At 43.6% G+C, this 15666-nt stretch overlaps 1 long non-coding RNA gene across 1 annotated transcript; it reads right to left on the bottom strand.

Annotated features, from left to right (window-relative positions):
- Positions 1 to 9045: 9045 nt before the first annotated feature.
- LOC116524306 lies at positions 9046 to 14947 on the bottom strand. The gene is made up of 3 exons (XR_004257268.1): positions 14841 to 14947; positions 11949 to 11953; positions 9046 to 9056 (listed from the first exon to the last, which is right to left on the bottom strand). It is a non-coding gene; the product is annotated as an uncharacterized LOC116524306 (long non-coding RNA).
- Positions 14948 to 15666: the final 719 nt, after the last annotated feature.

The raw sequence follows: 15666 nt of genomic DNA, 5'->3' as shown, positions 1-15666 counted from the left end.
AGCCTGTGTTCAATTAACATTTCTATGTTCTTACCAAACGGTGTGAGAGGCTGAGAAGCTTAGAATGCATTAAATGATTTTCCCCTCTCTTTCTCCATGTGGTTATAATCCAGTGTTTTCATTTCACCTTGTTTTAACACTCTGATTAGTCATTGTTGTTATTCTTGTAAAGGCAGATCTTCAAATCTCCATGATCTAATACAACAATAGTTTATTTCTCACTCCTTTGTACCCAGTGGATTTTGGTGAGGTCTGTTTCACATGGTCACTCAGAGACCAAAGACGACAGGGGTTCCATCATCTAGCAGTTGAACTAACTGGAATATAAGGCTTACTAGGGGTCTGTGACAGGGAAAAGGACATCTGGAAGATGTCACATTAGCTATCCTATGGCCAAGCTTGGAATTAACACCTAGCACCACCTGCCGAAGATCACTGGCCAGATAAAGTCATGTGTCTCTTCCAAGTGCCAGTGCATGGGGAATTGTGGTAGTGTTTAGTATGCGATGAGCAACACTATTTCCTTTTCTATTTATTATATTTTATCATTATGTTCTGCTCCTTCTATCTCTTTAATGCAAGTGAAATGCCTAGAACAATGCTTGCGATGTAGTAAGAACTTTGCAAAATTGCTTTCCAACATTTTAAGCACAATTTATTTTTCTCAGATTTTACAGGTTCTCATAGTCTAATTATTTCCTTCAATGTGGAATATTTCTTTGCATAGTTCATGTTTTTTTCATTATAAACTTATTCTCAATGGGTGTTCTGTTTCCTGCAGGGAACTTGTGCTCCGTGGGTTAGGGAACTATTCCCTATAGAGCAAATGTGGCTTCTGTGCTTTCACTGCCTTTTTATCAGTTTATAGGCGAGCTTCTACCATGTGTGCTGGGTAAGTACAGACCCCACACCTGGAGTTTTGATTTTTCATATAAACTTTTTGTCTTCTTTTTTTCCCAAGAACTCTGAGTAGATACAATGCTTTCTGGCTGCTTCCATAGGCTAATGAACAGTTTTTTTCTCTCCCTTCTTCCTGAGTATTCTACGGTACTTTCCAACACTACAACCAGTTCTCTGATTCCCTGGACACCAGAGCATCCAACAATTCAGATCAATTCTGACACTAGCTACCTGGAGTTAGCACAAACCTCACAGCCTAATGCCTCAGCCTCATAAGACTGCCCCTGCTTCAGTGCCAGGCCTCCTGTACTACAGTCAACTGGCTATAAATAGGGGTACCCATGAATTTCTCTTCATGTTTGGTAATTTGCCAGAACAGCTCACAGAACTCAGGAACGCACTTTACTTACATTTACCAGCTTAATGTAAAGGTTGCAAATGAGCAACCAGATGAAGAGGCACATAGGGAAAGACCTGAAAGGTTCTAAGTGCAGGAGCTTCTATTCCATGGAGTTGAGGTGCCTCCATTGCCTGGCACATGAATGAGTTCAACCCGGAACCTCCCTGAACCCCATCGTTTAGAGGTTTTTTTTTTTTTTTTATGGAGGTTGCATCACATAGGCATGCTCTATTATTAACTCAATCTCCAGCCCCTCTTCCTTCCTGGGGAGGATGGGATGGTGTTGGAGGATAGATTGATGCTGAAAGTTCTAGGCTTCTCATCAAGGCTTGGTCCTTTTGGTAACCAGCCCCATTCTGAAGCTGTCTAGAAGCCCACCAAGAGTCACCTCATAAGAACAAAAGATACTCCTATCACCTAGGAAGTTCTAAGTGATTTAGGAACTCTCTATCAGGAGCCAGGGATGAAGACTGAATATAAGTTTCTTATCATGCCATAGGTACTATTTTATATAGGAATTCAGCTTTCTACCTCCATTAGCCTGATAACACCTCCTCTTTACTTGTGGGTGTTAAATCCCTAAGCCAAGCCATGAGGATTGATGTCCTGGTTCAAGGCCCACTGGGCTGCTCAGCTGTTGCTCTTGACAGCATGATTTTGAGTTTTCTCTTCTCTGGAACCTGAGTTTCCTTTTCTTTCTTTTGAGCTCAGCTGGGTGTTAAAAAATTATATTACAGTTTCTACCACATCTCTATCTATTTGAAGCAGAAGAGGAACATTCATTTCCTGAAACCTCCAAGTTGCCAGAAGTTGAATCTTTTAAGGAGTTATTTTTTAGACTCCTTCTTGTAATCCTATTTATTTTTTGTATTAATGTACATCTTAGGACCAACTGTCAGAGCAGTCAGATTCCAAGCATCAAAAAGATTTAGATGTCCTACTTTCGCACATTCTAGTTTTTCTTATGCTGTCAGTATCCATCAGCAGTTATTCTTTTCTATATCTGGGGTCCCTGTTTTAGTTTTTAATTGCCACAGAGATTCATTTTATTAAACGATAGACAAACATCCAGGTAGAAAGACATCCTTCCAAGAAAAATTTAGCTCTGGTTACATATGAAGTGCCGTGCTATGCCCTAAAGGAAAAATAAAGATGAACCAGCCTAAGATACTGCCCCAAGTAGCTCACAGTCTATCTGGCAGGAGAAATACAACATGTACACAAATAACCCTAAGACCAGCTGGACCCTGGTGGGGCTGAAAAGCCTTGGGGTGGAGTGGTTGGAGAGTTCAGAGAAAGGAACGCTCACGTATTTGGAGGGAGGAACTGGAGGAGGTTTCATGGAAGTGGCATTTGCATTGGTTCTGAAGGATGATGTATTGTTTTCCACTGCCGCCATAACAAATTACCACAAATTTAATGGATTAACATCACACCTGTGTTTATGATTCCACAATTCTGTAGGTCAGAAGTGTGGGTCCATGTGGCTCTACTCGGTCCTCTGCTTAGAGATTCACCAGGTCAAAATTAAGGTTTTGGCAGGGCTGTGTTCCTTTTGGGAGATTCTGGGGATGAATCTGCTTCTAAGCTCATCGACGTTGTTGGCCGGATTCAGTTCCTTACAGTTGTAGGTCTAAGATCCCCACTTCCTTGCGGGCTGTTAGCTCGGCTGCCCACCTTCTCCTCATGCTTTCCATGTAGCCTTCAGCAATGGGGACCAAGCCCCTCTCATGCTTCCAATCTTTCTATTGATTTCTGCCACTTCTCTTCTGACTCCAGCTGGAGAAAGTTCGTGCTTTTAAGGGCTCATGTGATTAGATTGGGTGTGCTTGAATGATCTGGGCTATACTGGCTTTTTTTTTTTTTTTTTTTTTTTGAGACAGAGTGTCGCTCTGTCACCCAGGCTGGAGTGCAGTGGCACAATCTCAGCTCACTGTAACCTTCATCTCCTGGATTCAAACAATTCTCGTGCCTCAGCCTCCCAAGTAGCTGGGATTACAGGTGTGCACCACCACGCCTGGCTAATTTTTGTATTTTCAGTAGAGACAGCATTTCACCATGTTGTCCGGGCTGGTCTTGAACTCCTGACCTCAAATGATCCGCCTGCCTGGCCTCCCAAAGTGCCAGGATTACAGGCATGAGCCACCATGCCAGGCTGTACTCTGGCTATTTTAAATTCTGTAACCTTAATTACATCTGCCAACATCTACAGTCTCTTTTGCAATGCAACGTGATATATTTATAAGATGCAGGGATTAGGGCAACTTGGAGGGGCCATTATCCTACCTCCCAAGGATGAGTAGACTTTACATCCAAGGAGCCATGCCAAAGGGATCTTCAGCAAGAGGGAGTGGGAAGAACAAAACCATGAAGGCAGTGAACCACATGGAAGGGGCAGTGAGAACAGCCAGCCTTCCCTGGGGTGCCAACCAGCCAGTTTCCTCCAAATGGTAAGATATGTGTGCAAGCTCTTGCACAGTGTAAGACCTTCTGAACCAGAGAAAGGCAGCCACAGATTCCTGCCCTAGGGCATGTAGGAATTCCCTGCTGCTCACCTCAGTTCTGCCAGGGAGATTGCTCTTGTAGCGTTTCTGCACTTCCTGTGTACACCCTGTTCCTCCAGATATGACAATGTAGAGCCAACCACCTTCAACAAATACAGTTTATTTACCATTACATATTTGTTGCACAAAGTACTTGCAAATCAGAGGAAGAATATAATAATCGCCCGTAATTCAGACACTGAGAACAACTGTTAATACTGGTGTTTTGCAAGGTGCCTTTAATAGACAGTTTTCCATGTCTATTCATGTTCTTTCTCAATGGCATTTTCTATTATATGAGTGGCACTGTACTTTATTTAATGAAACTTTGGCTTGCTCCCAAGTTGTTTTACTATCATAAACATGGCTGAGACAGCATAACAAGAGTTGTTTTGACAGTCATGTTAAACAGGATGTCAGCAGTCCCTCAGCGGGAAAGCGAAGGGGAACTTGGGGTGGTACAGCTGTGAGGGTGAGTGGCCCCTTTCCTCGTGTCTTCATCCCAGCCTCCTAGCTGAACCCCTGTGTACTGCTTTGTCATTAACCTGGCCCAGCTGCACCCGAGAGCTCATTGAATGGTTGACTTAAGAGCTATGCATTTCACTATGTGTAAATAATCCTCGATAGTTTTTAAAACTAAATATGTCCTAGTTGCAAACCAGCAACTTCTTGCTGTTTTTGTCCATGTTAGTATAAATGGGATTGGGTGGAATAAAAACCAAAACAAACAAAAAAGAGGCACAGAGAGGAGCTGGCTGGGCACTGCCCTCCGGCATGGGACGGTGAAGGGAGCAGTTCCTGGGAGCAGGCTCAGTTTGGTGGGGGTGGCCACCACACTGCCCTAACCTGCAGCCCCCCACGTGCATGAAGCCCCACATTGCTGGCTTGCGCTGTGGTGTGGGTTATAAAAGTCCAGCATGGCACCTGAAATGAGACAGGGAGTCAACATACAGGAGCCATTTTTGAACCTCCAGGAACTTTTCCAGGTAGGTGCTGCTGGCACTGGGCTGCTATGGTCTTTAGTTTCTCCCGTGGGTTGGTGGTGAGTCAAGGGGCCCCAGGGGAGAGCAGAAAGAAGCTGGGCGCTGGGGATGCTGCTAACTGCGTATTTCTGAAGGTCAGAAAAACCTCAACTCAGTGCAGCTGGGCTGTCCCCTCCCAGGGTGGATGAGGGTGGAGTTAAGTGGAGAGAACTCTGGAAGGGGGTGAGGCAGGGGCAGAGGAATGAGCAATTCTGTCTGAAGGAGGTGGGCCTAGCGTACCAAGGGAAGATATTCTTTTCTTCCAAAAGCAAAAAAAAAGGGGAAATGACAATAGCTCTGCTCAGAGCCTGGCTCAGGGCTACTTCAATGTCTCTGCCGGCACCACTATCCTACCCACTGCCTTTACAACTTCATGTCGGAAAAGAACATGCTTCCTATGATGAAATATCAATCTCACACAGATTTTGGAGGGATTACATATACACGCATCTGCTTTAGCTTTGAGGTTATTTATATTTGAACAGCAAGCTGCATGCCTTAAGTTCTAGTTATTGGGAACATGTAGGCCACGGTTTGTATTGATGCCAACCTGTATGCCTACATATTGTAGGGTGAGCCATATAACCCATAGAAAACAAATCGATAGTGATGAACCAAATATAAATTATCATTAAGGAACAAAACAGCACTTTAAAATCATGACCCATTCAAGACAACAGTGATGGTCCTCTGATTACCCTGAGTTTTTCTAAACAACTTCCAGTGGGGACTTCCAGCAACTTTTGTGGACACTAGCCCCATGGAAATCTGCAGGATGGTTTGGTTTTGCAGGTACCTCTGGGCAGAAGAGTAGGCTGGCATCCCCTTTAAAGCTGACAGAATTCATCATGTGAGTTTATGAGTTCCAAATAATAGTAATAAACTCAATAATTCACTAGGTAGGTGTTTGGTAAATGCTTTTTTGATGTAAAAATGAAATTATATACACATTAAAGGAGGATCAGTGAGTGGCTTATCAGAAGCGTCCTCCCAGTGTTCCACAGCGTTAAATGTTAAACCCTGAGAAGCCTTAACAGGAGCTCTGAATCACCTGAGCTGGTTATTGAAAATGCAGCTTCAGGGCCCCCCTTGCAGAGATTCTGGTTAAATAAGTCTAGAGTGAGACCCACAAATCTGCATTTTAAATAAGCCCTGGAGGGGATTCTGATGCATGTGGTCCACAGATACAAATTGATGGAAAATGCCCAAGGAGAATGGGGCCACTCTCTGCCAGGTGTTAAGAGCACCTGCTATTCTGAGAGCATTTCCAGGACTGGAGTCTGCCTTTGTAAGTTCTGGGTGAGAAGGCAGGTCAAGCTGGTTTATAGTCACATACAGGGAAGGTAGTGAAGAATGCCCAAACATAGAGGGTGCTCTACGTTGGAGAAATTTTTAGTTTAATCTTTGGGTTGTGACAGCTTGGCAGGAACTAAAGACCTCTTAGAGAGGGATGGGCCTGAGGCATGAGAGACTCAGAGGCCAGGCCAGAGATGCAGCATGAAAGGGAGGGAAACATGGAGAAGGATGGAAGGACATGGCAGAGGGGATAAAGGGGAAGAAAGGCACGTGCAGCTGACACCTATTACTATATCCCGAGGGCTTTGCCTGTGTTCGCCCATTCACTCCTCAGCACAGCACTCTAAGAGGGCAATAACATTCCCTTTTTACATGTGAGGAGACAGTAGCTCCCAAAGGTTAGAAAGAGAATGGAAGTCAGGATTTTATTTCAGGACTATGTGGTCCCTAAGGGATCACTCTTATTTTGTGCTGCTTAAGGCAAGTAAACTACATGCAGTCATATACCCATCTATACATGTATTCATTATTTCATTCATTCACTCAACATAAATGAGCTCCTGCTAAGTGCCAGGCACTGAGACAGGGGCTGAGGATAGACAGGTGAACAAAAGAGACTCTGCCTTAGATCTTAAGTGGAAATATGAATATTAAACGGTCAGGCACGTACCTATAACTTTGCAAATAGTTGTAAAAACTGAAAGGGAAAATTGCAGGTTCTGTGAGAAATGAAGCGGGACCCTTAATTTAAACTGGAGGGTCAGAAAAGCCCTCTATGGAATGTGAGACTTGAAGGATGGGTAGGAATTAGCTGAGCTTAAGTGTGGGGAAAAATGTCCCAGAACTGTGCTGTCCAAAAGAACTTTTGGTGGTAATGGAAATGTTCTGTGTTGTGCTGTCCAATATAGTAACTGTCAGCCACATGTGATTGGCAAGCATTTAAAATGTGTCTAGTGTGACTGACACATAAAGCTTAAATTTTACTTAATTTTAATTAATAAAAAATATATATTTCTTAAAAATCACATGTGGCTAGTGGCCACTCTATTGGACAGCACAGCTCTAGAACAAATAAAAAGTTTAGGCAAAGGACCTGAACTGAAAAAGGCTTTGGTGGCTTCCAGATGCCTATTGCGTGGTGGGTACAGCAGGGAGACTGAGACAGGGTGAGGTCTGAAGGGAACAGGGCTCAGAGTGTGCAGTCACTTGAGAGAACGGGGCTTCAGACTATGCAGATACTTGAGGGAACAAGTCTCAGAGTGTGCAAGCCCTTTTAGGCCTCATGAGGGGTTTTCAGTTTTACTGCAGTGAGGAAGTTGTTGAAGGATTTTGAGAAGAGTAACTTGGTCAATTTTTGTTTTAAGATCACTTTGCCCTATAGTAAAACGATCAGAGGGAGCTAAAGTTAGAGAAAGGAAACAAAGGGGTAAATATTATCATTTCCTAGGAAAGAGATGGTGGTGGCTCAGCTTAGGGTGGAAACTGGAAATGAAGATACATGGGTGGATGTGTGCTATAAATTTAGATATCAGCAGAACATACAGTTTTAAACATGCAGAATCCAGTAGCCTAGGCCTGTGTTGTCTAAAATGGTAGCCTTTAGCCCCTTGCGGCTCCTGAAATTTAAATGAATTAAAATTAAATGAAATAAACATGTTGCTACTGTACCATCCACATTTCAAGTGCTCAAAGGTGACATGTGGCCAGTGGCTGCCATTATTGATTGGACAGGATCACTTTTACTAAACATTCCCATCATCATAGAAACCTCTACTGGACAATGCTAAAGTGACTTGGAGAAATGTTTAAAAATGGATCTAGAAGAGATCAAGAGGTCATCAGGTTCAACACCCTCACTGTAGAGGTGACATTCTGGGGGACACTCAGCTGATGTTGCTGGAGTGGTGCCTACACCAGGCTCTCGGACGGCAGCTTTCCACCCAACACATCAGAAGTGTCATGGGCAGAAATGCCTGCTTCCCGGGAGCTTTGCATCCTGAGAGAAAGGCCCTGCTCCAAGGGTAAAGGGCAAAGCAGCTCTCACTCCTCCCCAAGCTTTTGTCCAAGAGAGGAGGATGGGAGCAGAGGCCAAGGGCACATAAATGGAGTAATGAGGCACACTTGTCAGAGGCTAAACTAAAGCATTGCTAGCAGTGTCTGTCTAAGGAAAGGCTTCTGGAAGGCTCAGGCCTGATTCTTAGACCATTTAGCAATTCCACAGCAACCTGAAAAAGAAAGGCTAAGACAGAAACAAATGAAACACCATCATTATTTCCAGCGAACATGGCCTGTCACTGGAAGCTCAGAGAATGTGTCTTTAGCTCCTTCTGCAGAAAAGAATGCATTGCTTTCTGAAAGCCACACACCACCCAGACCATTCAGTCCATCCCCTCACTCAAGAAACACCACAGAAATGGATTCCAGAGAAATCCCATCAGCATACCTTTGCCACACAAGGCTGGACCCCAGGTGACCCTTGTGGTCTCCAGAGAAGCATAAGGAAGAAGAAGGAAAAAAAAAACAAGGTACTAAAGCCTCCTGGTGACCTAGTAATTCTGGGAACAATGAAGCAAGTTCACAGGAAGTAAGTGAAGAGAGGAAAAACTTTGTTTTCCTCACCTCTGAGCTTCTAGTTATGGGCAGGGCTTGGCTCAGATGAGTCAAAAGGAGGAGGGGAGCTGGGAGCTGCCGGAGGAGCAGGCTTGGGGAGGAGAGGAATGCACAGTGGGAGGATACAGTGCTAAGCCTGTGACAAACTTCACTGTGGGACAATGGGTTTATCTCCACCTCCCCTACCCTGGCTCAGGCTGCTCAGGACTATAGGACTCAGGGTCATAGGCCCTAGGAGATGACCAGATCTCACCTCAATGACAGCAATGGTGCCCCAACTGTCTTCTAGTATTTCTTGTTGCCCTGTGCCTTGTTGGAGTATGGACAGATGATGCGTGACTATGACGCTTCCATATGTCATATCCCTTGGTCAGTACTTGAATTTACATCTCTCACGTTTGTATTGTCATTACTCTTGAATAGGATAACAAGGATGGCTACCATTAATTGAGGACTGCCTATGTGCTGGGTGCATTGCTAAGGGTTTCATGTGCATTATCTCAATTAAACTTCACAATAACCCTATGGGATTATTGTTATTTCCACTTTACCAATGAAGAAAATGAGGCTCAGAAAAGTGAATATGATCCAGCGATCATGCTCTTTGGTATTTGCCCAACCGAGTTGAGGACTTATGTCCATGCGAAAACCTGCACGTGATTGTTTACAGCAGCTGTATTTGTAATTGCCAAAACGTGGAAGCAACCAAGACGTCCCACAGTAGGTGAATGGATAAACTGGTACATCCAGACAATGGAGTTTTATTCATGACTAAAAGAAAATGAGCTATCACTGTTTACAATAGCAAAGACCTGGAACCAACCCAAATGCCCATCGACGATAGACTGGATAGGGAAAATGTGGCACATATACACCATGGAATATTATGCAGCCATCAGAAACGATGAGTTTGGGTCCTTTGTAGGGACATGGATGAACCTGGAAACCATCATTCTCAGCAAACTGACAGAAGAGCAGAAGATCAAACACCGCATGTTCTCACTCATAGGCGGGTGTTGAACAATGAGAACACATGGACACAGGGAGGGGAGCACTACACACTGGGGTCAGTTGGGGGGAAATAGGGGAGGGAGGGTGGGGGGTGGGAAGCTGGGGAGAGATAGCAAGGGGAGAAATGCCAGATGTAGGTGATGGGGAGGAAGGCAGCAAATCACACTGCCACGTGTGTTCCTATGCAACAATTTTGCATGTTCTTCACATGTACCCCAAAATGTAAAATGCAATAAAATAAATAAATGGAAAAAAAAAAAAAAAAAAAAGAAAATGAGCTATCAAACCATGAAAAAACATGGAGGAAGCTGAAATGCATGTTGCTAAGTGAAAGAGCCAATCTGAAAAGGCTACATACTGTATGATTCCGACTACATGGCATTATGAAAAAGGCAAAACTATGGAGACAGTAGAAGAATCAGTGGTTGTCAGAGGTCTGGGGGCAGCAAAGGATGAACAGGTGAAGAGCAGAGGATTTTTAGGGCACTGGAGCTACTCAGCATTATACTATAATGGTGGGTGCATATCCTTACACATTTGTCTAAACCTGTAGAATGTACACCAGGAGTGAACTCTAATGCAAAGTATGAACTTTGGATGATAATGACGGGTCAGTGTAGGTTCATCAATTGTAATTAATGCACCACTTCAGTGTGGGATGTTGACAGTGGAGGAAGCTGGGGCTGGGGGTAGTGTATGGGAAACCTCTGTACTTCTAACCCAATTTTTTTGTGAACCTAATACTGCTCTAAAAATTAAAGTCTAGCTGGGCACAGTGACTCAGGCCTGTAATCCCAGCACTTTGTGGAGCTGAGGCTGGAGGATTGCTTGAGCCCAGGAGTTTAAGACTGGCCTGGGCAACACAGCAAGATCCTGTCTCTACAAAATTGAAAGGTTAACCAGGTGTAGTGGCACATGCCTGTGGTCCCAGCTTCGCAGGAGGGTAAGGTAGGAGAACTGCTTGATCCCAAGAGGTCAAAGCTGCAGTGAGCCATGTTCACGTCACTGCACTCCAGTCTGGGTGACAGAATGAGAACCTGTCTCAAAAATAAAAAGTCTATATTAAAAATAAAAGTGTCAGCATCTGTTCAAGGTCCCCACACTAGTGATCAGTGTAGCTGGGACCTAAGTGCAGGGCTCTTCAACTTCAGATACTACCTTCTTTGCCTTTATGGTATCCCATATGACTGCAGGCTTTCATACCTCACGAAGGCTTTTGTTTTTAATTAACCACTTTAATTTACAGTGATCCCAAGATGTCAGCATAATTCTATTTTCCAGATAAGGAAATAGGCTCAGAGAGATTAACGAATTCACTCACGTCATGTATTGGGTGAGTGAGTAGCTGAATCAGAGCTTGAATCTAGGCGAAACTACTCAAATCTCTGTGCTCTTCTCAAATAACACATATCATCCAGACACTCATCTGACTAAGAACACACAGAGTGCTGTCTGGGCTGATTGCTGTACCTGCCAGGGATAATGATATGACTCAACCATATAGTCTATTCATATGACTTCCGCTAGACCTTAAGTCATCCCACTAGGTGCTGGCAGTAGATGGAGCCTATGTGTAGATGTGGGCCACATCGCCACCAAAGCAAGGTGCATGAAAAATGCTTTGTCAATGGTTCACACCTAGAACACAGGGGTGTGTGACAAGTGGAGGGAGAAGGAAAGAGGGAAGTAACTGGGTCAGGGTGCTGAGAAACTGAGATGCAAGCCCAGCACCTCACTTCTCACCAGAGAAGTCTCAGCTTTTCTACCCACTGGGACTTGGGATTTGGGGCCCATGGTAGCCAGACCTCCTGGTTATAGGGGAAAGGTTATAGCAGCAGTGGTCATGGAGAAGGCCCTTTGGAAACACTGAAGAACACTTAAAACTCCCTTCTCTCAGCTGAGTGTGGTGGCTCATGCCTGTAATCCCAGCACTTTGGGATACCAAGGCAGGTAGATCATAAGGCCAAGAGATCGAGACCATCCTGGCCAACATGGTGAAATCCCGTCTCTACTGAAAACACAAAACTTAGCTGGGCATGGTGGTGCACTCCTGTAATCCCAGCTACTTGGGAGGCTGAGGCAGGAGAATCACTTGATCCCATGAGGCGGAGGTTACAGTGAGCTGAGATCATGCCACTGCACTCCAGCCTGGCAACAGAGTGAGACTGTTTCTCAGAAACACACACACACACACACACACACACACACACACACACACACACACAAAACAACAACAACAAAAACTTCCCTTCGCTCTCTGTCCTTTTTCTAGAGGCAATTTGACAATGTCATTCTTTCCCTTGTGAGTGGGGAATTTGCCTGATTTTAATCCTGAGCACATGCTCGTCTCATCTCTCCTCCTGGTCCTCTTTCTTCCCTTTTCTTCTGGGCCACATGCCCTTCCTTATTCTCTCTTAGGAAAGGAGGTGATGGAGGGAGCTGCCCATGTTTTCCTTGAGTTTTGGCAAGGGTGTAGGGTTTTATACCCCAGTGTTAACCAACCACTCCAGAACTACTTCAGGAATAAACCAGGAAAGCCGAGATAACCTACAGACTCTCTGAAGGAAGTGGATTGCTCCTGCAGAACCTTGGAGTCAGCCCAAATTCTGTGAGTGCCCAAACTGTGGAAGTGGGAAAGGGGGATCATCTGCCCCCAAACACACAACCTCACTGGAAAACCTGAAAGTCTAGATTATGGGAGAACATTCTGACCTTACCTGGAGCTGAGTCAATATAGAGAGCTGAACAAAATATAGCGGGGAAAGCCTGTGCGCTCTCTGGGTCCCCTGAAAAGCTATTTCAGACTTGTCTCACAGGACTCCTTGGGGAGGTGTGGAACTGGGAAAAGACCACAAGGAAAAGGAAATCTCCAGCTGAACCTTGTAAAATTTCTAACCAAATACAAAGTTTCCTGGCCAGAACTCAGGGGAGAGCATGAATCTGATGTGCAGAATCCATGCATGAAAGCCCCACTTGCTTTAGCAGCTGGGAGGCTTATAGCCTGGATAAGTTCTCAGCCCTGCTCACCCACTGCCTGGAAACAGACTCGGTGCTATTGATGGAGCTGAGTGGGGCACAATGGGAGTGAGACCTGCCTTTTGGGTTGTGTCGGAGCTGGGTGAGGCCTGTGACTTCTAGATTTCCCCCACTTCCCTGAAAACCTGCATGACTCACCAGAGGCAGCTATAATCCTCCTGGGAACAGAACTCCATTGACCTGGGAACCATACCCCCAACCCCCACAGCAGCCACAGCATGACCCACTCAAGAAGAGTCTGAGCTCAGGCATACCTAACCCTGCCCCCACCTGATGGTCCTTCCTTATTCAACCTGGTAGCTGAAGATGAAGGGCATGCACTCTTGGGTGTTCTAGGGCCCCACCTACCCACCACCTGATCCTTCCTATACTACCACAGCTGATGCTCTCTTGAAAGTACCACCTCCTGGCAGAAGGCCAACCAGCACAAAAACAGCGCATTAAACAACCAAAACTATGGGCCCTCATAGCCCTCACAGAGGGTTTAATTCACGTCCCTGCCACCTCCACTGGAGCATGTGCTGGTATCCGCAGCTGAGAGACCCAAAGACAATTCACATCACAGGACTCTGCAGACAACCTGCAGTACCAGCCTGAAGCCTGGTAGACTTGCTGGGTGGCTAGATCCAGAAGAGAGATAACAATCTCTACAGTTTGGCTCCCAGAAAGCCACATCCCTAGGAAAAGAGGGAGAGTACTAAATCAAGTAAACACCCTGTGGGACAAAATAATCTGAAGAGCAGCCTTGAGCCCTGGATCTTCCCTCTGACATAGCATACCCAAATGAGAAGGAACCAGAAAAGCAATTCAGGTAATATGACAAAACAAAATTCTTTAACATGCCCCCCACCGCCCCCACAAAATCACACTAACTCACCAGCAATGGATCCAAACCAAGAAGAAATCCCTGATTTACCTGAAAGACAATTTAGAAGATCAGTCATTAAGCTAATCAAAAAGGCACCAGAGAAAGGTGAAGTCTGATTTAAGGAAATTTTAAAAAATGATACAAGAAAAATCTTCAGTGAAATAGATAGCATAAATTTAAAAAAAATCACAACTTCATGAAATAAAGGACACACTTAGAGAAACGCAAAATATTCTGGAAAGCCTCAGCAATGGAATCAAACAAGAAGAAAGAACTTCAGAGCCTTGAAGACAACGTTTGCAAATTAACCCAATCCAACACAGACAAAGAAAAAAGAATAAGATAAAATGAACAAAGCCTCCAAGATGTTTGGGATTATGTTAAATAACCAAACCTAAGAATAACTGATGTTCCTGAGGAAGAAGAGAAATCTAAAAGGTTAGAAAACATTTTTGGGGAAATAACAGAAAAATTTATTTGGCCTTGCTAGAGACCTAGACATCCAAATACAAGAAGATCAAATAATACCTGGGAAATCTATTACAACAAGATTATCACCTAGAAACATTGTCATCTAAAGGTTATCTAAAGTCAAGACAAAGGAAAGAATCTTAAAAGCTGTGAGGCAAAAGCACAAGGTAAACTATAAAGGAAAATCTATCAGATTAATAGCAGATTTCTCACCAGAAAGCCTACAAGCTAGAAGGGATTGGAGCCCTGTCTTCAGCCTCCTTAAACAAAACAATTATCAGCCAAGAATTTTGTATCCAGAAAAACTAAGCTTCATAAATGAAGGAGAGATACAGCCTTTTTCAGACAAACAAATGCTAAGAGAATTCGCCACTACCAAGCCAGCACTACAAGAACTACTAAAAGGAGCTCTAAATCTTGAAACAAATCCTAGAAACACATCAAAACAGAACTTCTTTAAAGAGTAAATCACACAGGCCCTATAAAACAAAAATACAAAAAAAAAAAAAGAGAACAATTAAAAAAACAAGGTATACAGGCAACATATAGCATGATGAATGGATTAGTACCTCACATCTCAATTCTAATGCTGAATGTAAATAGCCTAAATGCTCCACTTAAAAGATACAGAATTGCAGAATGGATAAGAATTCTCAATCAACTATCTGCTGCCTTCAAAATACTCACCTAACACACAAGGACTCACATAAACCTAGGGTAAAGGGATGGAAAAAGACATTCCATGCAAATGGACACCAAAAGTGAGCAGGTGTAGCTATTCTTATAAGACAAAACAAACTTTAAAGGAACAGCAGTCAAAAAACAACAACAACAACAACAACCGAAGAAGGACATTATGTAATGATAAAAGGACATTATGTAATTATCAAATGATATATATTTAGGATTGTGATATTGTTCAACAGGAAGATATCACAATCCTAAATATGCATGCACTTAACACTGGAATTTATAAAACAATTACCACTAGACCTAAGAAATGAGCTAGACAGCAACATAATAGTGGGGGACTGCAACACTCCACTGACAGCACTAGACAGGTCATCAAGACAGAAAGTCAACAACAACAAAATGGATTTAAACTATACCATGGAATAAATGAACTTAATATTTACAGAATATTCTAGTGAACACCCACTGATTATACATTCTATTCACCAGCTCAGGGAAATTTCTTCAAGATAGACTATATGATAAACCACAAAACATGTCTCAATAAATTTAAGAAAGTTGAAATTATATCAAGTACTCTCTTAGTGAAATAAAACTGTAAGTCCACTCCAAAAGGAACATTCAAAACTGTGCAAATACATGGAAATTAAATAACCTCCTCCTGAATGATCATGGGGTCAGCAATGAAATCAAGATGGAAATTTAAAAATTCTTCAAACTGAACAATAATAGTGACACAAGCTATCGAAGCCTCTGGGATACAGCAAAGGCAGTGCTAAGAGAAAAGTTTCAGACTCAGAAAGTCTGAAAGAGCAC

Source organism: Sapajus apella, unplaced genomic scaffold (genome assembly GCF_009761245.1).
Source record: "Sapajus apella isolate SASKATOON/1434 unplaced genomic scaffold, GSC_monkey_1.0 scaffold44, whole genome shotgun sequence".
In the NCBI taxonomy this organism is placed as follows: Eukaryota; Metazoa; Chordata; class Mammalia; order Primates; family Cebidae; genus Sapajus; species Sapajus apella.
The sequence above is the reverse complement of the archived record's forward strand: the minus strand, read 5'-3'. Positions and strand labels throughout refer to the sequence as shown.